Source organism: Monodon monoceros, unplaced genomic scaffold (assembly GCF_005190385.1).
Source record: "Monodon monoceros isolate NGI ecotype Baffin Bay Population unplaced genomic scaffold, NGI_Narwhal_1 Super_Scaffold_12, whole genome shotgun sequence".
Taxonomy (NCBI): domain Eukaryota; kingdom Metazoa; phylum Chordata; class Mammalia; order Artiodactyla; family Monodontidae; genus Monodon; species Monodon monoceros.
Window position 1 is genome coordinate 148,642,769 of NW_021703768.1, and position 9,685 is coordinate 148,652,453.

The window sequence follows — 9,685 nt, forward strand, 5'->3', positions numbered from 1 at the left end:
TTCATTGAAATTTGGGGCAGCTCATGTGCAGAATTTCTGGAATTGGATAATGGGACCGTTATAGGTTGAATTGTGTTCTGTCCCAAATTCATATGTTGAAGTCCTAATGTCCAGTGCCTCAGAATATAACCTTATTTGAAGATGGGGTCTTTACAGAGGTAATCAAGTTAAAATAAGGTCATTAGGGTGGGCCCTAATCCAATGTAACTAGGTCCTATACAAAAGGGAAATTTGGAGACAGACTCACATGTGGGGAGAAAACCGTATGAACACGAAGACGGTCATCTGCAAGCCAAGGAGAGGCCAGGAACAGATCCTTCCTTACAATCTTCAGGAGGAACCGAACCTGCCGACACTATGATCTCAGATTTCCAGACCCCCAAACTTTGAGGCAATAAATTTCTTTTGTTTAAATCACCTGTTATTTGTTACAGCAGCTCCGGCGATCTAATACAGGGACATATTTGCTAATGTAACAATAAAAATGCAGACATTTTTATTTGCTGGTATTTCTCTGGGAGGAAGCATCTAATTGCATTTGGCTGAGCCACTTAGAGTAGGAGAGGCCCTCCTACCCACGCACCCCCCCCCCCAGCATATTTAAACCACCTTAAAATCAAGATCGTTCCTTAATTGCCAGGAATGAAAAAAATGGAGAAATTTGTTTTGATCTTAAATGAAAGTAGGAGAGAATGTTGGCTGAGAGAGTGTGGGCAAATGTCAGCCCTCTCCCACAGTCCATGACCCACACGTCTTCATTGAGAACTAAAGAGATTCTCAAACTGTTTTGCCTCAGTGGGTATCCTCTGGGCACCAGTGCTGGGACTGAGTTTTGTGCTTAGGTTGTTGTAGGACCTGAGGCAGAAGGAGTCATGGGTATATATGCCTCTCCAAACGGGCAGAAACATAACGGAAGAGTCTAGTTTTCTCAAAGCCATGGGATGGATAGTCTAATCTATAGAACTGCGGATGCCCAGCTGATCTGAGTTATACTGAGAACAATAATAACACCCAAAAACAAAGCAGGTGAAATATAAAGCATGCACAGATGTAGCTGCTCTCAAGTGGCTTCCATAGTCTACAAGCTGGTGTTCCAACCCATCAGGCCACAGCAGTGCCCCATCATTTGGGTGCACAAACAGACTTGATCTCAGGACTTTGTGCCTAGCTTGAAGTGAGTGAAGGGAAGTCTGTATGGGTCATTTTGACTTCAAGATGGCAGGGGCAGAAAAATATGATTGAGTGTAATAATTTTTTTTTTCAAAAGTGATTCAACTTGGAAGCATGTGACTAGATCCTTGTAAGAACTTTGCTCAGAGCTTCATGACTCTAGAACCACTGTAATCTAGAGGTTTTATTTGTGCAGGGCCCTTTCTTCCCTTTTCCCTCTTATCCTCCCATTGTGGGCTGTCCCATTCCACCAACTCCTGAAGAAGCATACTACTTCCCAGACTCCCTCGAAGACATAAAACAAGGAATTTCAGTAGTCTGAAGGCCCCACCACTTTCCATTAAGAATCCCAAGGTGAAGAAATGCCAGAAGTTGTGCCTCCATCTTCCTTTCCATGTCCTTTATAAGTAACTTCCCAGATAGATGAAGGCCTGGAGCTGGGAGCTGGATCCCCTTCCTGAAAGTCTCTCAGTCTGACAGCTGTTGTTACTTGTCACTCATCCACCCCATGCAGAAGGCTGAGGTGGGGGGAATGAAGGAAACTATCTTTGCTGGGAAACTAAACAGGGACATGATATAAAAGTCCCAGCAAGGAGACCCTCTGAGACTGAAACGAAGTCAAGAAAAAGAGGTCTAAAGAAATCTCAATTTATACCAAAATGAAAAGTAAAAGAAGACAACAGCTGGGAGTGAGCCTTCATGTTTAAGACTGAGAACCTCTAGCATGTGCCCCTAATGGTCCTATTTTCTTTCAGTAAAGGGTCTTTGAGGAATAGGCATAGCCAGGTCCCTTGTCAAACATGCCCACAGCACTGCAGAAGTCCTGTGCTGGTCATTTCACAGACCAGGTGACCAAGGTGAGGAAACTTACCCAGAGCCACACAGCTGGAGAGAGATAGAGGACAAGGAGTGGCATCTCAGTCTCTGGTGCCAGATTTTGCCTGCCTTTCATGACATTCCTACCAGCCAGGTGTTGGATTCATTTCCCAGGGTTGCTGTATTAACAGAGCACCACACACGGGGTGACCTAGAACAACAGAAATCCATTCCCTTCAGTTCTGGAGGCCAGAAGACAGAAATGAAGGTGTCAACTGGGTCATGTTCCCTGTGAGGCTCTGGGTAGAATCCTTTCTTGCCTCTTCCTGGCTTCTGGTGGTGGCTGGGAATCTCTGGCATGCCTTGACCTCCAGCGGCATCACTTTACTTTCTGCCTCTGTCATTACATGGTGTCCTCTTCTGGGTCTTCACATCATCTTACCAGGACACCAGTTGTATTGGATTAGGGGCCACCCTACTCTAGTATGACTTCATCTTAACTGATGATATCTACAATGGCCCTATTTCCAAATAAGGTCACAGTCCGAGTTAGGATCTCAACATATTTTGGGCGGGACACAATTCAATCTCTAACAGGTCTCTTTCCTTCGCAGAGGACAGAAACCCAACCCAGATCCACCTAACTGAAAATAAAATTGGTTGGCTCAAGTCTAAGGTTGAAATCAGGTCAGAAATACATGGGTATAAATGTTCAAGTGGTATTATGTGGGCTCTGCCTTCCTTTCCTCCTCCCTCTCTTCCTTTCTAGTCTGTTTCTCTCTGTGTCTCCCCTTTCTTTTAGGGAGTTTATCTTGATGTGGTGGCTCCAAGCAACCCCATATTTCCATTCTATTACTGTTATTTAATTACTTTTTTCTCTTTCCCAGTAGGTACAGCAGGATCCTATGACAAAACCTCATTACATGGCTTGGGCATGGTTCCACCTGGAGAAAATCACTGATATGCCTAGGGAGGAATGGGTTGGTTCCCCAAGGACAATTATTATCAGACATAATACATGACCTCATTAGATACCTTTAGAGCATTATTTGTCTTATGAGTTCATGCACAACATTGCTGGGAATCCAGTGGAGCCAGCCTTCTTGGAACTATTCACTTGAATAGAGCCCTAGAGGATTTTTGTATGTGAGCAATCTACCAGGCACCATGGCTGGGTCTGTTTACCAAGATCGAGGCAAAGCTTTTTTATTAGTCACCTTTTCCTTATTTCTATGGCAACTGTGAAAATAGGAGGCTTGTTTCTATGTGGGCCGTGCTGTTTTTATCTTGTACCACTTTAGAGCTATTCAGCTGGGGTTGAATTTGGGCCTCAACTAAATTCATGGGTTGAGGAGGAAACCCAGGACCAGCAAAATCACAGTAAGGGAGAAAGCCCAGTTCACTTCAGTTTCAGTTTTATTACTAGCGTCCTCTAGTACCCATGCTCCCACAATCTATATCCATCCCCTCCCTAGACAGATCTGGATGTAGACATGAACCTCTCTCGACCATGAAAACTAATGCCATCATTCCAACACATCAGTAGAAATTGAAAAGGAACAATTATTTCCCACTCGTATTGTTTCCCTGCAGAGGAACATTCCCAGCACCCTCTTGGCCCCTCTCCTTACCTTTTACTCTCTCCTCCAGGTGGGAGGTTAGGGAGATGACGCTGGTTCAGACCTGTCTCATCTCTCTCCTTCACATCTGTCTGCCTTCAGGAAGAGAGTATCTTGGTCTCCTTGCTTAGCCACCTTAACAGAGCTCTGCCTAAAGTTTGGGTGAGTCCATTCAACTCAAAAGACTTTTAACAAACCCTCTGTCACACCTGAGCCACGTCCTCTAGTGTAGCTTTTTCAGTAATAAAGCAGCACTTTGACCTCCATTTCTCGGATTCCTGTTTCCCTCTCAGGAAGTGCAGAAGCAGATGGAGCTACCTACCAAAAGCGACACAATCTGATCGAGGTTTTCAAAGGGCCCCTTGTCTGCCTTGTTGGGAACAGGCTACCGGGGGCAAGGGTAGAATCAGGGAAGCTTGAGGGGTGGCTTTTGTCAACCTCCAAGTGAGAGAGGGTGGTGGCTGGTCCAGGTTGGTGAGAAGTGAGGAAATTGTGAGTAGATGCTGACGGTAGAGTGGACAGGAGTAACTGAAAGATTGGGGGCAGGATGTGAGAACGAGGGAAGCCAGGTCCCTGTAACTTGTACAACTGAAGGATGGACTCACCATCAGCTCAGACAGGGGTGGTCGCAGGTGGAGCCAGTTTGTGGGGGCAAGGGAAGGAGTTCAGATATGGACTTGTCAAGTTTGAGATGCCTGTCAGACATTGTGGCGGGCAGAATAATGCCCCTAAAGATGTCCACATCCTAAACCCCGGAACCTGTGAATATCTTACATGGCTAAGTGGAATTAAGGTTACAGATGGAAATAAATTTACCAAGCAGCTGACTTTAAAGTTGGAAGATTGACCTGGATTATCCAGGTGGACCCTATGTCATCACAAGTGTCCTTAAAAGCGGAAGAAGGAGGAAGAAGAGTCAGTGTCAGAGTGATGCCATGTGAGGACTCAACTAGCCCTTGATGATGGAAGAAGGGCCGCAAGCTGAGCAGAGCAGGAGGCCCCTAGAAGCTGGAAAAGGCAAGGTCAAGGATTCTCCTCTAGAGTCTCCAGAGGGCTGTAGCTCTGCCAACACCGTCATTTTAGCCCAGTGAAATCCCTTCTGGACTTCTGGCCTCCAGAACGGGAAGAGAATACATTTGTATTGTTTTAAGCTACCGAGTTTGGGGCAATTTGTTATAGCATCAATTGGAAACTAATACAGACATCTCAGTGGCTGCCTGAGACGCTGGTGGATAAATACATAAATAATACAAAATAATCAGGCAATGAGAAATAGAGGGAGAGATGAAAGATGGAGAGGAAGAGACAGAGAGAGCTAGACAACTGGAGGTAGGGCATGGGCTCCTGCAGCCCATCCTTCGAGAGCTAACCTGCTTTTACTCCCCAGCTATGTGAGTAATAAATCCTTTTTCTGCTTAATCTAGTTTGGGTCAGTCTTCCTTAACTAGCCACCAAATTAGTCCTGAATCACAGATGACTGTGGTGAGGTTAGAATGGGACACCATCTATGAAGTGCTTGGCTGATGCTCAGAGGTTTCTGGTTGCTGTAGGTCATTAGAAGTCCATCTTGTCCAGTGCAAACTACTGCTTCCCCTTTCCTGTCCCCATTCAACTCACAGTGCGATGTGAAAGAGTAGCTGGTGGGGACATGGACGGGGGGTCGTTGTTAGTTTCTGAATTGAGGTGGTGGCAGGAGACATAAGCGTCTTAGACCTATTTCTATTACCCAGGAGGGAAGAGCAGGAGAGGCACGGGGACCCCCTCTCTAATGCCGGACAACTGCTGCACGGCGTTCTGTTTCAACGTAGCGGTTACGGCAACAACAGCCAATCGATGAATAACAGCGACGTCTCTGGGCTTCCCTGGTGGCGCAGTAGTTGAGAATCCGCCTGCCAATGCAGGGGACACAGGTTCGAGCCCTGGTCCGGGAAGATCCCATATGCGGCGGGGCAACTAAGCCCATGAGCCACAACTACTGAGCCCACGTGCCACAACTACTGAAGCCGGTGCATCTAGAGCCCGTGCTCTGCAACAAGAGAAGCCACTGCAATGAGAAGCCTACGCACCGCAATGAAGACCCAATGCAGCCAAAAAAACTTAAAAAAAAAAAAAAAAGAAAAAACAGCGACGCCTCTGCTGACACCAGCGCCTTCTCCCTACCTGTGGACCACTGGCTCTCATGACAAAGTCTATGACAGTCTCCCTCAGGACCAGCTCCTCCTCTGCCTCACCTGGCTGCCTCCTCCTCAACCTTGAAGGCACCCCGACCATCCAAGGTACCATAGCCACCTACCCCACCTTGCTGATCCCCCTGCAAGGCCCTTATCACCAGCCAATGTCATTGCCGTGCATACATACTGGCTCCCCACTCATCTCCCTGGACCTCTGTCCTCTTCCCACTGTACCCCCAGCACTTAACTCAGGGCTCAGCACGATGCTGTCTCTCTGCATAAAATTTTGTATTATCACAGTATCGGTTCACTTTTTTTTTTTTTTTTTAAGCACTGCAGCCAAACAAGACTCCTCTCTAAACTAGGTTCATTGCACAGCTGCCTGTCTTGGATGGATGCCCTAGGAAACTTTCTGAAATACTATAGAGGGGCAAAGACCGATGGCATCCGGAGCTCAGGATGTAGGCAGCAGAGAAAGGCCCGGATGAGGAGAGGAGGCGGCAGGCGGAGATAAAGAGAGGTGCTGGGGAAGGGGGAGGGCTCCACGCCTAAGTCTCTTTTCCGGATGGCCCCTGCCTCAACAGGGGGCCAAGGACAGTCTCTGCCATCACCAAGGGCAACGGCCTCCCAGACTCTGCTCCAACTCAGACCCAGAAAGAATTCTGCCTGTGAACACAGAACATTAGCCCAAAATAGCATCTGCGCCCCTTACCTTGCCCCAGTGGAAGGCGCCAAGGCTCCATTTCATTATTTTAGCGTCACTGTTTGCAGTCTGCTCTGACTTCTACTCCCTTTCTCTGTCCCTCACCCCCCGGCTCGCTCTCAGTGGGAAAACTGTGAACTCAATTCTTAATTAAGTTCCCCTGGTGCCAAAAATAACTAAAGACACACACACGCGTGCGCGCACACACACACAGAGGCTCCCCTGGTCTTTTTCTCTGTGCGTCTAATGAGGCTGGATTTGAAGGAGAGGGAGTTGGTGCAGAGAGTGTCAGTTCTGTGCCTCATTCTGCCCACTTTCCATCCCTTATCTTAACCCAGCCACATTCCAGGGCCATGGAATGGTAAAGTTTTTGGTAGTGATGAATTACTCAGGTTCATACCAACCTTTGCTACTTTCCTGCTGTGTGTCCCTGGGCAAGTCACCTCACCTCTTTGAGCCTTAGTTTCCTCATCCATAGCAAGGAAGGGTATGTCCACATGGCATTAAGTAGACACCCAATTAAATGGTAAAGGTCCAGGGAGGTGGTCCTCTTGACTCCTACTTTACAACGGGGGAAATGGCCCCAGCCGCATGGTGTGTGTGTTAAGGATTCCAGCCAGGATTGCAGGTCCCCAGTCAGGTGAAAATCTGATCACGTCACTCAGCTGTTTAAACTTCTTCAGTGTTTCCTGTTGTTTTAGGGCCAGAGACCAAAGCCATTTCTCATCCTATCAACCCTGTGTGACTTGACTCCTCCCCACTGACCCTCTTCCCTGAAGCCGCATCTCCCACTTCCCTCTTTTATCAATTTCTCTGCTCCAGCTCCATTGCTTTTCTTTTCCTTGAACAGGCCATGTTCCCTCAGGGCCTTTGCACATGCCTCCCTCTGCCTGGATGCTATTCCGGCACAGCCCCTTCTTCCACTCTTCACCCAACACCTCCTCACTTCTCAGCTCTAGGCTCAAACTTCCCTTTCAAGGAGAAGCCGGCCTTACAGAGCCCCAGAGGTACTTCTCGTGTCTCCTAGCTCTTGACATAATAATGAAATACTCTGTGGGCTAATGATGACTCTGTCACTCACATCAGCCTGTGAGCGCTGCAGGAGCAGAGGTCTCCCCTACCTTGTCCACCATTTGATGTCCGGGCCTAGAATGTATTTGGGGGTGGTGGTGGGAGGGGCTCTATATAGAGTTGTCACTATATAGAGATGGATGATGGACTGGAATAATGAAAGTGTCTTCAGGCCCTGGAAGGAAATCGGCATGGCCTTGAAGACCCCATCCCTCAGCCGGGGCCTCTGACACCAAAGGGTCAGCTGCCCCGCCCCCCCTCATTAGATGGCTCAGGGCCACTGTCACGTGCCCCAGCACCCTGCAGATGCGCTTACCTGGCAAGTCCTAGGAATAACTAATGAATAAGCAATAGGTGCTCTGGAAAAATATAGCTTATCATGCAAACGCAGCACCTCCGCAGTGGAGCCTGGGGCGGTTTCTGCTCCTTTTACCCCACCCTGCAGTGCCTCTCTGCACTCCCACCCCTCCTGCACAGGGCCCCGGACTCCGGCAGGGCCTCTGATCTCAGCACGGGGGATAAAGCATTTTCCTTTTGTCCTTCCTCTGACAAGCCAGCCCCAGAGGATCCTGCTTGCCTAGGGAGGCGCTTCCAGCAGGGCTGTGGCTCCTGCAGTGCAGACGCCCAAGGGAAATGGAATTTGGGCAGCAGAATCCACAGAGCAGGTGGAGGGACCTATGTGCCGGGGCTCCGGTTTTCTGGGCTTTCCAGTTTTTGTGGCTTTTTGGAGCAGGGATAAAAGGGTCCCTCTGCATTTTTCCCTATCAAAATAAATAAATAATGAATGAATGAATACATAAATAAATAACATCAGAGAAATTTTGGAAAATAGATGGGGAAAAAAATCTCCCACAAATCTAGAGGCCCGAGGGTGCAATTCTGCATCTTTTGTAGGCTTTGTCCGCAGGCAGTTCTTGTTGCATAGCTTGCGCAGAAGCGGTTTTGCTCTCACATCGTTTCTTCGTTTGAGGTCACGTGTAAGCATTTCCCAGGTGGCTCCACGGTGCTTCTAATTATCAGTGTCAATGGCAGCAGAATGCAATTTCCCGCTTGGTGGCAGTGCCCTGGCTCTCCTTCCAGCCTCACCTCCCACCCACCCCCAGCTTCTCTGTACTGTGGGCTGAGCCCACAATGCCCATCACCCAGCTGATGACCACATCCGCCGAACAGGTCTCCCCACTTTCCCTCCACCCCTCCTACTTCCTCTAATCTCATGTCCAAGGAAACCAGAGTTACCATAGAAAAACCTCCATCAGAGTACTGTCACTCCCCTGTAAAACCTTCCAGCAGCTTCTACTGTATACAGAATAAAATTCAAGCTCCTCCCCATGCCCCCCACACGCCAAGTCCTGGCATGCTGTGCCTGTTATGGCCAGAGTCAGGGGGACCCGGGTAACTTTGGGCAAGCCGCCGGACCTTTCTGAGCCTCCCTGCCCTGATGTCTAAACTGGAGGACAATAAATGTGTCTTTCTTATGGGCGGGGCGGCAATGAAGATAAGCAGAGTGTATTCCTTTGCTAAGGACACCATAGCAAATTACCACACACTGGGTGGCTTCACACAACAGAAATGTATTCTCAGCCAGGTCGGGAGGCCAGATGTTCTACAGGTGTGCTTCTCTCCTGGCTTCTGGCGACTGCCAGGTAAGTGCAGCTGGCAATCCTTGGCATTCCTTACAGACACATCATTCCAATTTCTACCCCAGTCTTCCTATCATCTTCTTCTCTGTGTCTCTCTGCGTCCTTGCCTCTTCTTAGAAGGACACCCATCACGGAGTTGAACCAGAATGACTTCATCTTGAGGACTTTAACTAATTACATCTGCAAGGTTCCTATTTCCAAATAAGACCACACTCTGAGGTTCTGAGGGGACATGAGTTTTTGGAGGACGGTACTGAACTCACTATACCATGATAACACCAGGGAAGTTATTAGCACCAACAAATCTATCACTACTGGTGATGGGAGATGCTCAACAAACACTGAGTGAGTTAACAGATTGACTTATACACCAGGCACTGCTGGCATGGTTAACCCTCATTCCCTGTGCTGACATCAGAGCCCCTGACAGAGCCCAGGACCCTGTGCAAGTGGGGATCAGGGTGGGAGATGAAATGTAGGGTGGTGAGGTAGGAA